Genomic DNA, 14745 nt, shown 5'->3' with positions numbered 1-14745 from the left:
CGGTAGCATAATTGAAAGAAATTGTCGCAGGTTCAAGGTTATTTGGTGGGTGGAGGTTACCAGGAATCGAATGGATCGATACGGTCGAGTTTACAAATAACAAACTTTTTATGGCGTTATATCTCAATTTTTTATACATCAATTAGAGTATGAATACATTGAATTGAAGCATTCAAGTATTGGTTGATGTAAATCTTCTTTCGAAATAAATCGTAATAATGTCCACAAAACAATGATAAACATGGATTTTCATAAATACATTTGCAATAAACCGATAAGACAATGAAATTCAAACTCAATAATTATAAGTAAAATTTAACTTATTACTGGCATTGAAAGCCGATCGAACAACAACTTTGCTAATCGGACTTTTTGGTAATGAAATACTCTCGTTTAAGATGAAAGGATATACGCACCAAACAAACACTGCCGACCTTGAATGCTCAATAACTGGTTATGGTTACTTATGTCGATGTATAGTGCACTAACAACACGTGTTATATGCTTACGTCATACTGAAAGTAAAACTGGTTTTATTGCCTTTCTGTTGGCGTTAATACATTATTATTATGGTTTTTTTTTATAGAAAAGATTTTTATTGTACAAAATTTAAAATGGTAGACATGGCAAAAAATGAAACGTTTTCTAGGATTTTTATGCTCTTTCAATATTTAGCGAATGTTTTACGGTTATTTTTCTTAATCTAAAAATTTTAATAATAATAACTGATATTGAAAACGCTTCAAACTATGCCCTAACGACAAGGGCGTACGCATCCACTTACCCTTCGTGTGGGAAAAAAGTGCTGAAGCAAAAGTTTTAGCCTTGAGATATATACACAAGGGGCGAAAAGGAAAATCCTTGGAAACAATTATCTATGCTACGGTTGCAGCGGGCAGAAGTACAAAAAAGAGACAACACTTTGTAGCTACTAGAAATGTCTTTGCTAGGGCACTGAAACTCGAATGCCCGTCATCGTTGTTGCGTCTTGTAATGAAGAGTACCAGTCGAAATCCGCTAGGGGATTAATGAACATGAATCCGATACTGGAAAGAACTTTTCCTGTCTCATGTATCGCCACTTCCTATGGGATGAGAATCGAAGGCCGCCTCCGCTGGGAGCAACAGTGTGTAGGTGTTTGGCGGTCGGTTAGAAGGCTTCCGACTTTTTTTAGTTCCCCATCGTGTATCACGACTCTATCTGATGCAATGTGAAGCATGTAGTGAGTTTTTGTTGCTTATTGTGGTATTACACATTGTCAAACTGTAACTATTTGCTTTGAGAATAATTTGTTTTGGTGTATTAAAATATTTTGCGTATTGAAATATTTTGTGTCTTTTTTCTTGCAGTTCCCAGTAGCAATGCCTCCGATCCAGTGTGTGGTACGTATACAAATTATTATTTTAGTAGTAATGCAGTGACCCAGCATAAGGAGTTGAATCCACTCCTGTCACTCATGAGTTATGCGTAACGCTCGTTAAATGGCACAATATTATACAATTTATACAACGTATGAGAAGTCAAATAGTTGGTTCCATGGTTAAAACAATGCTAGTACATACAGACTGCATATGTATTTAAAAAATGAAGAAAAAAAACATTTAAAAAAATATATCAAACAATAAATGTATCGAGAACGTAATGGTCGTTGCTCTCTGTTGACATTTTTGTCAATTAGTCTATATTTAGATTTATTTGTTAAGGGGAAAAACCGTTTAGTGGGTTAATCGTTATGAGACAGTCCGATGTAGTTGTGATATTTCTTTTTAAATCTACAGTTTAGAAAAAGTCATCTGCTATTTTTTTTTGCTTTTGAAATTGAAATTGAAAGGACTTTGCTATGATAAAAGCTTTTCGCATAAAAGCTCACATTAGCTCGAGCATTCGAGCAGTTGCTATCCAATGTAGCGCAACTAGTCGAAAGCTTTTTCTTTGCAAGCTTATGCTAAGCAACATAACCCTTATCATCGCAGATGCTTCTTTTTGGTGCAACATTGTTCCTTCGAGTTGTTTGAATGCTAATTATAGAGTGAATAAATGGTATAATTGTTTTATTTTGTCAAACTTTACGAATTATGTGCTTTATTGGGACTATTTAGAATTAAGAATTTAAATATTTATTTAAATCTATATCTCTAATGCAATGCAATTACGACTGCAATTTATTTATTTTATCTTTGTGTTATTACAAAGCATAACTGAATGAAAAATTAATTTTAAAATGATTTATTTGCATTATTGTGTATTTTCAATATGATGGTACTGCAAAACAAAATCAATTCAAAACACTCCAAGTATTTCCATTTAAGAAAAAGAAAAAAAAAATCGTAATAATAATGTAAGTTTTGCTTATGCTAAGAGTATACATTTAAAATATTTTTAAATAAAATACCTTCAAACATTGTTAACCAGCCGAAGTTAGATGCAACATGAAGTATTGCAACTTTGTCAGAAGGGAAGTCAAGCTGTCGCGCCGCTAGCTGTCAAATTAAGATGACGTTTTCCGTTTATCCGAACTGATATTTGTTTGTTTTTGATTTAATTTTTTATTCAAATTTTTCAAATATTTTTTTATTTATTAAATGTATCCGTTATGCTTTCTTGGTTTGTATGTATTTTTAAATAATACATTTGCGAGTTCGTTGTAAAGCATCAACGTATATGAAGTAATTTTATTAGTATGAAGTAATTTTATTTGGATTTAAATTAATTGTTCACTCTAATGAGCGCAATGATTTTATATATAAAATAAAACGGTTCTACAGTACTTACTCTATCAAATTACGTATAAGCCCATAGTTTGCAAACACGGGAACGATGTTCGTAGCGGATACTCTGACTCAGCTTCTCAGTCGAGTAAAGTCCGTAGCGGAGAGCAGAACGCAATTTTTTTCTCGCGAGTTTATTTTTAATAACAAAAAAAAAAACTTTGCCCTTCCGTGCGGCGTGCACGGCAGCTGTGTTGTGTTGTTGAGTTGTTAAATTTGCGTAAGTGTGTGAGTGAGGACGGTGTTGGGTGGAAAAGAGAACCTGCAATGTTTACAGTGGTGTTGTTGTTTTTTACATTTTTTTCTTGAAGAATCGCACTTAATTCAGCTCTTAGCAACCGTAAAGGGTTGTTGTGAGGTTTGCCTTTTTGCCGGAACGCCTCAACTAGGAAGCGTGTCAGATATTTTTGTTTTCAAAGCAAAGGGCGATGGTAATGCATCGAAATGTACAGTGGCTGAAGCTTGGTGTACAGATATTCGCATAGCGTTGATGTGTGCAAAGTGTCAGTGAGCAAAATTGTTGTGAAAGATGATTCTTTCCAATCCGATGATCCGACATTAGCCATCCTTTACATTCCATAAGCACGCAAAAACGAGTCATTATTTGCGAGGCGTGTTATATACATTGCTGTTGTGGGAGAGATGAAAGCCCGTGTTACAAACAGTGAATGAAAAAGAATTGAAAGATACTTCAGTGTGACACATAGCGTGAGCAAGAGAGAGAGAGAGAAAGAGGGAGAGCGTTTGCCTGCCAATTCAGATTAGGAATATGTTTGGGTGAAACAAGCGAGACGAAGTGAGGAAGGCAATCAAAAAAGGAAAACAAACCAACTATTCAGCTTGGTCGTACCTTCCACTTTCCGATTCCCAAGTAAATAAAAAACAAAACGATAGATTTTGCGTTCACGAGACCGGTTTTTGTCAAATAATCTGTCGCTGTTTTTATCCCAATGTGTAGGGTAGTGATATGAAATAAAGGAATTAATATATTTCAGACACCATTGTAATTATTCCATAGTGTTGTAATACTGCACAATTGTCCTTTGGTGTGTATTTTAACATCAACATTAGAGGAGAAGGCTACAGGAAAGAGTCGTTTTGCAGAAAGAGAAACTTTTTTCGTTGCCAAGATGTTTGTATCGTGTGCGGGATTTGTGGTTGCGTGTGCGCGCGCAGATGTGTCTTGGCATTCGCAGTTGTGTATCTCCGAGGCGAATAGTGCACAGAAATGCAGTATCAATGACAAAAATTTGTTTTGCTAAAATTGTTCAAAAAGCTCAAATTTGCAAATGCTTGTTTGGGTTTTACTTGACCCGTTGAGATCGTTTTGCAATGAATAGACATTAAAAAAATAAACACACAATTTTGGTTCAATTGTAAGAACAGAAAACAACGAATTATATGCCACATATTTTGTTTCCAGCTTTGGATGTGGTCATTTTTCTTACTTGCTTTGTACTATTTCTGCCATTTTTTTTATTTCATTGTTATGCTGCTTTTGAATGAATCAATGAGTTGTCGATTATTTAATTATTAATATTCATTTATCAAAGCTACATTTAAAGCTACAGTGTGTGGAATATTTTTTTTTGTTTATAAAAAATCGATTAAAAAATCTATTAATATTCGTGCATAATAAATAAAAAAAATGTCCACAATTGAAATAACAACGTATCAGCCCAATGTGCAACCCCTGTGCGCTTTACGAACAACATCGACGGGGTTGTTGCGTACGCCACCCCATTTCAGTCGCATCGATTCGTCCGTACACTCAAGTTCGCGCTAGTGTTTTGCGTACGTGTTTCTTGCCGCATTGACAACCGGGCGGGCGACTTCGATTGACTTTTCTTAGTAGTAGAAAGTTTACTGAAGCCTAAAGCAGGCACACAGAATATCGCAAAAAAGCGTCAAATCAGTTGCGGCCGATTTGGTAACGCATAGTTGTGATGGTTGTGAAATTAATCCAACCGTTGCTCTGCTCAACAAATGAGGGTCAGTTTGTCGAACGCCAAAGTAAAACATTTCGATAGTGGAACAGGGGTGGTTTTTGTTTTGTTTTTTTTTCGTGTCGCTGCTGTCGCTTCTGTTGCTTCCGTCGAGGCACAATGCTAATCGTGTCAGTGTGGCAGCATTCTGTGCCCCGCTAGTCGCTAGCCGCAGTGAATATTTGTGTTGTTTTGATTTTGTGGGCACTTGCTCGAATTCAAAAGTGAAGGGCCGTTCAAGCACTGGCTTTGTCAGTGGTCGTGTCCTAGGGGGAGAGGTTAGTGTGCCGTGCACGAAGCTGGGCTGGCAGCGAAAAGTGTCGCTGGAATGAAGGAGAGCCAATTCAACCATCGTGAACTTTGCAGCATCCGTGTCGAGCCCAGTGCTGGGTGTGTGTGTGTGTGTGCGCACTGTGTCGTGTGCAGCTGTGAAACCAAATAATTGTCTCTACCATATCATATTGCAGTCCAGGCGGGCACCGTGGCACGGTGGTTGTGCTGATTAGAGTGAGTGTGCAAACATGCCACGACTGGTGTGATGTTCCGTGGTGCTAGAAGTGTCGAAAAAAGTAAATAAAAAAAAAAGTAGATAGCTAGCAAAAGAAATAAATACAATCGCACATCAAGTGCTGTTTGCTGTGCTTGACGCGCGGGTGTGCGATGTACGGTGGCGCGGTGTGGCGGTGCCTGGCGGGGCAGAATTGATAAGAAGTGTAAACATCGCGAGTTTCTACGGCGCGCGAGGCTCTCGCGTGCGATTTTCCTTCCCTCGTGCTGCGGCGTGTGTCGTGCCCTGCGTTTGAAATCGAGCATCGAGGGTAATTGCAGTGCGCGTGTGTGAGTGTAGAAGCATCTTGTGAACTTGACCGGAAGATAGCAGAATCGATCTCTCCCCGTCCGAAGGCATATTATGCTGGTATTGATGTGGTGAATGGTTGCATTTGAGTGTATGTGTGATGTGTGAAGAGGCCTGATGTGAAAAGCAAGAGATAAAAAAATAACAGGTAATAGCAACATGATGCATATGATTGTAGTTGGCAGTTGTGAAAAAATGCCGAACCTAAGAATGTCGTTTTTCGTGTGTGTCGTCAGAGCACAACATAGCGAACCAGCTAAAGCTAAACATGTATGTTATGTACAGGGGATAAGAGTTTTAGTGAGCAAACGTAACGAAAGCTAGTTCTTTAAGTTTTTAAATAATGCTCTGATTTGTAACATTCTTGACCCGATTTTTCCTCGCAACAACACCGCTCTGATCTATAGTGTTCGTTATCAAAACAGTCTTTTTTGTGACAAAATTGATATCTGATGTATAATTCCTACCTTTATGGGCGTATGTTTCCAGCAGCGGTTATATTTATAAGTATCATGACGTATTTAAATCGCACCAACTGCAAAGCTATCATTATCGTCATCGTTGTTTCCAGTAGCATCATTACTATGTTTATGCAAACTGTTTACGTAAAAATGTCAAGACTACATCTAGAAGTGCATTTTTTTTCTTTTGCATAAAAACAAGTCGACTAGTGTTTGGATAGGGCCAAGGTAAAGGCCGAAAGGGCTAAGGTTTGAAAACTGTTCCATTCCTATCGAAATCAGCACTGGCTCAAACGCAGTGTGATTGAACCGAGCGAAGGGCCCCGGTTACGACAGGGTCGGGCTTAAGTCGGATCCAGCTTGGCCAGTGTCAAACGCGCCTCAAGGTGACGTCGCCTTCATTATCAACCTCCTCTCCGGCAGGCACCGTCACTGTGTGCAGCAGTGGCCTGTACGACTCCATGGCTCCTCGTTCCATGTGCGTTGTTTTTGCTCTCATCTCTCGATCGGTGACTTAGTGACTATGCTCTTTAGTATCCGAATTTCGGAAAAGTGACAACTTCACGCCATCACAACCGCACAGAAGCGTGAGGGTTTGTCCTTGAGCGATTTTACTGCTCATTTATCATACCTGACTTTATCATACAGATGAGTCTAATCATGCTCTTCATGCAAGGACCGACGTTTTTCGTATGCATTTGGGCCTGGGCCTTCCCCACTGCTGAACAGAGCCACACAGCACAAGAGAGAGTGTCCAGCGATCGCAACGACATCAACAGTGCGGCACCGTTCGGACGACAATGGTGATGTAATATTGTTGAACTTATCAGCTGACAACCACGGTGACGAATGTGGCTGCGATAGCGTACGTTTCTTGCCGTCCCTTTTATTTTGTTATTTATATCTCGTGTTTAAATTCAGCCTCCTGGCGGCAGGAAACCAGTTGCGGTTGACAGTGCCTTTGCTTCGCTCTTCAGGGCTTGATCGGCCGGGTCCGGTGAAGTGAAGTGTGTGAAGTGCAAATAATTGATCTGATTCCGATCAGCACAGAAATTTAATTTCACATCTTACGCAACACCAATTGAACCGTTTGAGCTGGAATTGATCGAGAGCATTTGCACGTGGAAGTTTATTTGATTATAGGGTTTTTTTTTTGCTTCTCTCGTTTCCTCGAACCCTGAAATCAGCTTTGATTTCGTATTCCACAAACAAACATGCTCGCAATACAGCAAACAAGCACGTGTGTGGCTTTTGTTTTGTTGAAAAGTATCGAATGTCATAATAAATCGTATCCCTCGGCAATTCGCTAGCTCTCTCCTGCTCTCTCTCTCTCTCTCTCTCTCTCTCTCTCTCTCTCTCTCTCTCTCTCTCTCACTCTCCCTCTTTCTCTCTGTCTGTCTCTCGTTTCTTCTTGAACCAGCGGGACGCGTGCAAGGGCGCACATGTTATGCAAGCGAAAGTCAAACATCGGTTGGCGTTCAAGACGCAAGATTTTGGGGGAGCCCCCTTTTTTATATATGCGCTTCAATCGAGCCAAAAGCAGCCCATCTTGAAATGTACAAAAGTTAGTCGTATTTGCCCTCATCGGGGCCTCTCATCGCGCCTGCACTGCTGTCGGTGGTGGTGGTGTTTGCGTGAAAGTGGTTTCACGCAGGCGCTACTAAGCGAGCCGCAATCGTACCAAAACTCTTTAGCCCGGCGCACCGCACTTTTGTCCCCAACGTGTCACCATCAAAGGCTGAGAAGACAAGAAGCCTTTCCGTTTGGTCCGGTTTGGGGCTGAATTTTGTGTCCACACTTGGCCGCAAAAACGCACTCCACTCTACCGGTGACATCGACACTTTAAAGCTTGACTACGCAAACCTGATTCACGTCTTGCGCGTGTTCCCGTGTGTTCCTCGCTCGCTCTCTATTGCTGCGGGTGAAATGAGGGGGGTGCTGGTGGTGGGGCACGGCGTGAAAGTGAAAGTTAGTGTTCTCCTTCACCCGGTGCCGCGGCCAACCCACACGACCGATTTTGCGCACCCCATTCCCATGTACGCAGCAGTACTCCGTTTCCGGTTTTCCGGAGGGAAAGAAAAAGAAACCAAACTGCTTTGCCTAACTGTGAAGATCGAACGGATAGAGCGAGCCTAGATCGAGGGAAAGAGAGACAGAGAGAGAGAGAGAGAGAGAGAGAGAGAGAGAGAGAGAGAGAGAGAGAGAGAGAGAGCGAACAACAATGCAGCAAAAAAACTTGACGGTTGTACTAACCATACAAACCCTCATTCCTCCCGTCATGGTCTGCTGGGGTCGAGGAACAAGTACGCCACTTAAACCGCAGCAGCAGCAGCAGCAACAGTGCAGCAGTTCCGCAATGTTTTCTGCCGTGGAGCGTGGTGAAGCGTCGCGAAAGAAAGTGCGCGCTGGCACTGTGGGTACGGATCTATGCACTTTCCTTATGCGCACAGACAGACAGAACCTTTCCTCTTTTCGAATTTGTGGGAGTGGATGTGTTGTGAATTTCAACTAACAAAAAAAAATCTATTTAATTTGGATAACAATTTTTTCTCTCCAAGCATTTGGAGCATGCTAATGTAATACGCTGTAGTTGAGTGAAAAGAAAAAATGCAAACGTGACCGCAGTCGATGTCTGTAGCTTCCTTCAACCACCCCCACTTGCGTGTGGAGCTTCCGCTGGCGGAAGGTTGTTGCGTAACGTTTAGTGCGCGGTTTTGGTCCAAGCTCACCTTAAGCACTTGAAACAACTTATCAACGTGCGCAGCAAAAGTGCCATGCGTGCTTGTGGTCGCCATTTGCGCAAGGGAGACGTGCATTACCACACTCTGGCACTGTGTACGTTTGGTTTGTGTTTTTTTCCAAAGCACATGGAGAAAGCTCGACCAAACCTTTTGCTTTTTTGTCATCTGGAGCTCCTAACGGTTGACGGTTGTTGTTGCCGCGATTGTTTCCTGCGCACACCGGTGCAGTGTGCACTACCGCGATTAGGTAAAGCAGGTGAAGGTTCCCTATTTGTTCAACCGTTTGACGACCTGGAGAAAGAATTGAACCAAGCAAACTGATGCCGTACGTGTGTATGTGTGCTATGCTGTCGGAGACAAACAAAGCCCAAGGGTTACAAACACACTCCCAAAAGCTTACGTCAACCTGATCGGATCGGTGCGGTGCAGTGCGTTTTTATGCGTGCGGTCGCGTGCATTTGCATGGTGGGCATAATAAAATTTTCTGTGACTTTTCATGCGTTCGGTGGTGTTGTGCGCGGGATCGGTGGCGTTGGAAAACCGAGCGGAGTATGCGTATGCGTTTGCATATGAGGGCGAACTGAGTGGGGGACGAGCAGCGATTTCCACCGAGTTCGTTGCCTTTGGCTGGTGATGGTGGTGGTGGTAGTGATGATGGCCGTGGCACTTTACTGGGCGGAGATGAATGTTATGCGTTTGTCCAAAACCTTTGCTAGCCGTTCGTGTTTTTCCAGCTCCTTCTCGCCCAATCGTCTCCGCCAGCTTCCCTCACGCTCAGCAGCAGCAGCAGCAGCATTCCTCCGTCCCTGATGCTTAGAGGTCGGTCGTTGGTTTCGGTTGTTTGTTTTGGTTTTGGATTTTGGGCTCTCGAAATAGTGCGGCACGTACGTGCGCTGTTGCATACGCGGTCTGGTCAGCAGCCGTTCGATTGGCCAACACCGCCACAAACAGCATCGGTCAGAAATGGTTTAGCGTTTAGCGTCTGAACGGTCTACGGATTAAATTGCGGGACAGTAGCATAATAGTGAAACATATACGAAAAGGGACTTTATTGTTTATGTTGAACGGATTATGAATTTGGAATTTAAATTATTGCTACACATATTTGGAACGTTTGTTCTTTCGCGTAAAAAAGGGCTTTGACAGCGCTTGGTTTAAATAGTCAACGTCGTTGTAGTTAAAAAAAATTACGCTCTTTTGAAGAATAAAACAAAAAAACAAATCAATTCAAGCAGAGTTTGGGTCTTCTCGTGCCAAGATGTTGCTGGTATTTTCAAGCTTCAGATAACTGTGTGATGATTCAGCTGAACACGGGTCTTTTTCTCTGAAACGCAACCCGAGTAATCCACATGAGTAATCCTCATTGTATTGACGGAAAATTGCTTTTTTCTCTCACATTATAGATCTTCATAATTGCTGGTAGTCCCCGAGATACGCGGTACCTCCCATTCGCGGATTTAGAAATACACGGTTTTCTGAATTTGACACTTGTTTGAGCAGATTGTACTGATTTGACATATAAATTGTCAAATGAAAAATCATTTTCCATTCGATCAAATTTTAAATTTAGTTCACAAGTTTACCGAATAATTTTTAATATTCGGTCAGAGTTATATCCAACAATCAATTAAGTTTTCAGAACCGGTTCAAGCAAACTTACATGAAAGTTAGCAACCTTTTGGTTGAAAACCGTGAAATACGATATGCGTGGAAATGATAGATACGCGGATTCTTCTCGGTCCACTTGTTTAGCATATCTCGGGGACAGTCTGTATAGACCTCGGAGGATGGGAGTATTAGACCAAATCCAATTCCAATTTTAAGGTTTCGCACAAGAGATAAAAAGTGGAATTACATGTTATGAGGAATCCGAACCATACGAAGTTCAGATAATCCTAGTGGAAAAATAATTACACGTAACCACCAAAGCTACCCATCCAGTTGACACTATCCCGTTGCACAATCAATGGCTTAAAGACCTCCACGAGCAGTTCATCGTGGTAGTGTACATGGAATAATGCATAACCGCGGAACGCGTCGTGTGAAGGGCAGTGCATGGTGATGACATATTTGAATCGTTAATGTTCTTCCTCATCGACATTGATGAGCTGACGGGAGAGATATCGTCGCGCCCAAGTGGTTGTGAAAAACATTGCCATAACAATATCCTCCCATCACTACCGCACGCACCGTTACCGTTGGTGTTGTACCGTGTTTGTTTCGTAAAGCGGAGCAAAGGAAGAACACTCAACACCCATCGAACGCTCGTCGCAGAAGGTGGGTAAGCGTAGTAGAACACAATTCTCGACGGTGTGAGAGACCGTGGGGGGTGGGTGGCTTTTGGGTTGACATGTCTGTGTCTTCGTTGGGTGTATTTAGTGTGTGCCTGCTAGTAACAGCCACCAACATCTACGGCCAAGGACGAAGGTGTGTTAATCGTCCGTGCGCTGCTAGGCGGAAGTCGTAGTAGATTGATGTCACGCTTCGAGTGTCACTTTTTCGCGTAACGCGAACCGCGAACCGACGGACTGTAAAAGCCTCTTCCACTTGCGACGGATGGAGCACACCGTGAAGTGTGTGAACAAATTGTTCACACACACACACATACACTCACTCACTCACACGTACGCAGCCCTGCTGCCGTGGTGAAACCAAGAATAAAGGTATGTGACGCGTTCCTCGGCCCTTGGATGTTTATCCGAAATGTAGGCGTTGTCACAGTAACCTTGGACTTGAATGTACTGTGGTGCCTGGTGCGCAAGAATCGTATTTCGGAAGGCCGTTTCGTTTCGGTTGCTAGATTGTTGGTTACGAAATTGGCGGAAGCTGCAAAGCTCGTTTCACTCCAATACACTCAAACGCACACACACACACTCTTACTGCAAGAGGCAAGGTCTATCGGCTAGATGCATCCGTTTTATTATCATGCTCCTTGGGTCATATGGCCGATAGAGGTATAATCATTTATATTCCGGCCACACTAATGATTATCTGCTGCTAGAGAGTAAACCGTGACTCACTACGGATCGATGTGTGGCCTCCACTTGGGCACGTGGAGCAGGGTTGGCATTGATCCAAAGGGCCAAAAACTGGGCCAGGCTCTGTGTTGCTGTTCATTTTCTTGGCAGCGTTTGATGGCATGATAAATTGTACGGATATCAAGATGAACGGAAATATTCGTGCATGTTTACGAAGCGGTTGTAGATCAGACGTGCTAGAAAAGGGAAAGGCGAATCAGGCGTGTTGGTGTTGTTTATCCACCAGCTGATACACACTATCATAACGTACGACTCCCAACCCGTTACTATAATTGAATTAGTTTTCCACGGAAAATTACCAAAAATACGACAAACTGCCATTTATTTGCACGATGGTTGAAACAATTTTCACCGATCCTGAACTAATTTGATTACCAAATCCCCAACTATCCGGTTCTAGTACGGTTCTCTTAAAGCTTTGCCGGGCTAACCACACAGCAAAGTGTAAGCTATTTTTGCTCGATTGTTTTCAATTAGTACACTAAGCTGCAACATCATGCAGGACCACCGTGCCTACCGGACCGATGCGGTTAGTGGCCGATCGGGCAGGAACGTGACCATTAAGATTTAGCCAGAAATCGACATTTTCGAATGTGTGCTTGTGTTTGAATGTGAGATTGTGTGTGCGAGCATTTGACATTGAACAGTATCATCGTATGGCAACGTACATGATAATGTGTGTCTTTAAGGAAGAGAATCGGCGATTTGGGAACGATGCCATCGGCTGGCCTGTATTGATTGTTGGGGATATTAGTATGCTTCACGTTTTAAAGCATGCGTTCTGTGGGGTTTTCGTTTCAAGGGCGTTCGGGCGCAGAAATCCTACAAGTTATGGCACGTGGAACGGTTGCGCACGTGTAGCGTTTGAATTGTGATGATTGAAATCGTTTTGCAATTTTCGTTCATTGTACTTAACCAATGGAGCTAATGATCGAAACTAGAAAGTATTCAGCGAAAGTTTGTTGGCGAAATTCCGTATTTTGTTGTGAGGTTGCCAATTCTAGTTGTATAGCTTCGGAAGACTATTATTAAACGAAATATAGATAAAGACTAAGCAACTTTAACAATAGTCCACAAAATAGGTTTTTTAAACATAATTATAATGTTATTGGGCAAGTAATTGTAGTTGACGAAGCTGTTGTGCAATGCACAACGTTCACCAGAACACCCGAAAAGGGCAAACCATTCATGTTTGGTTTCTGAATTAAAAATGCATAGCACTGCAGTCATTATGAACCATTTCTAAGTTTGCACGGAAATTAGCTATTTGATTATTAAAAAACACCCTGCAATGATTTTCTAGCAATTTGCGTTTTATTGTTTGTTTTGTTTTTCCTTTGGAGAGAACTGTGAGTGTTCGTGTTGATAGGCAAGAGATATAATTAATTAAAGGTTACACGAAGCGTATCCAATCAGACATTATGATGGCCAGGGTGGTGTGAAAGTAAGTCAAGGAACCTTTTTCATCTGCCCTGTGTGATAATTTAACGTGCCACGAATATTTGCTTTTATTGATGGCTGAATTTGTGCTTGTATAAATGGCAATTTTTAATAAAGTCTTAAAGCGATTTTACGCTCATTCAAGATTTAATAATATTTGTTAGTAAATTAATAAAAATAAATCGGTATTTAAAGAGTTGACGAGTCTAAATTAATAAAACACACCTTGCTTAAGAGAGTGCAAAACAAATGAAACAAAAACCATTCGCTCCCATCGTGAAAGGTTAATTTTTATTTATGAGTCTTTCAGCACCTTCGGATGGGGTCAGACAAGCACTATGTAAGAACAGTACAAAACGTACGGGCAAGAAATAAGTATAAACCCATTTGCGTGGTTTTGTGCTGAAAGCACTGGACCACAGTGGGGACAGCGTAAATGAAATAAATTCATTCCCAGCCGTGTGGGGATGGGAAGTTGCATATGAATACTTAACAAGAAGGATTTTAGCGGTGCCCTTGTATCTCAATATTCAACTCGTTTACAGCAATTAACTGGTAATCGTTTCCCGATATACTTAAAGTAGCATTAACAGTCATTCTCTTGTTTCAAAATTTATGTTTTGGAATTTAAAATATTATTTCCTTTTTGGTTGAAATCAGTTGCTTTAACAAACTATGCCACATCGCTGTAATATTGTTTTTAATTTTTAATTCTGTGTGATTTGAATTATATTTTTTTATTTATTCTATAATAAATTAAATTATATATTTTTTTATTACCTCTGCATGTCAATACATAATCATTCCAAAAAAAGGAAGAACACCCTAATATAATCACTAAACCATCATATATCGTTTGTACTATATCTTCGACTCTGACCGCTCGCCACTACGGTTGCATCTATAAAATCCATTTACGATCTCACTTTGCAGCCTACTAATTTGGTACGAAAGCAGTGTAGCATCCTTCCCCATCGAGTAAGTGATAATGGGAGGGTAACAGAACCGGGTGTCCGCTCGTGTAATTTTGTACCGCCCCAAAACATAACCGTACCGTATGCGGGGCTTACTATAAAGTACTACGTCTTCACGTGTCTTTGCAGTGTCTGGGTTTGTAGGTTGTCTTTTTCTTTACATTGAAGTTATGCTCTTAACGATTATCTTTTGGGCTTGGTTATTATCCTGTCCCATTAATCCTACCCATCGCAACGGGGCTAAAGCTAGTACGATGGGGGAAAGTAAATTGTTCAATTAACCGAAATAGTACGGCACCGCGCACACCGTTGTCAGCGTGTGAGAGAGAAAACAAGTGCCCGTGCGTGCGGCTTTCCGAGCGAGAAGGCACTTTTGTAGGTTCGTATTTTACCTTAAATGGGTCTCGGTGTTGAATGGTAAAATTTATGCAAACAAGCACTGACTTTTTCGCGCCCAACAGCAGCAGCAGCAGCAGCAGCAC

At 41.5% G+C, this 14745-nt stretch overlaps 1 protein-coding gene across 1 annotated transcript in view; it reads left to right on the top strand.

Moving 5' to 3' along the window:
- Positions 1-2853: 2853 nt before the first annotated feature.
- Positions 2854-14745, top strand: part of LOC120952172 (mucin-5AC) — a 48612-nt gene continuing 36720 nt past the window's right edge. The window contains exons 1-2 of the mRNA XM_049607507.1: positions 2854-2988; positions 5221-5757. The gene's annotated coding sequence lies outside the window, so the exon portion shown is untranslated. The remainder of the gene's footprint in view (positions 2989-5220; positions 5758-14745) is intronic.

The sequence above is a fragment of the Anopheles coluzzii genome, chromosome 2 (genome assembly GCF_943734685.1).
Source record: "Anopheles coluzzii chromosome 2, AcolN3, whole genome shotgun sequence".
NCBI classification, from domain to species: domain Eukaryota; kingdom Metazoa; phylum Arthropoda; class Insecta; order Diptera; family Culicidae; genus Anopheles; species Anopheles coluzzii.
This window is presented reverse-complemented; position numbering and strand designations above follow the sequence as displayed.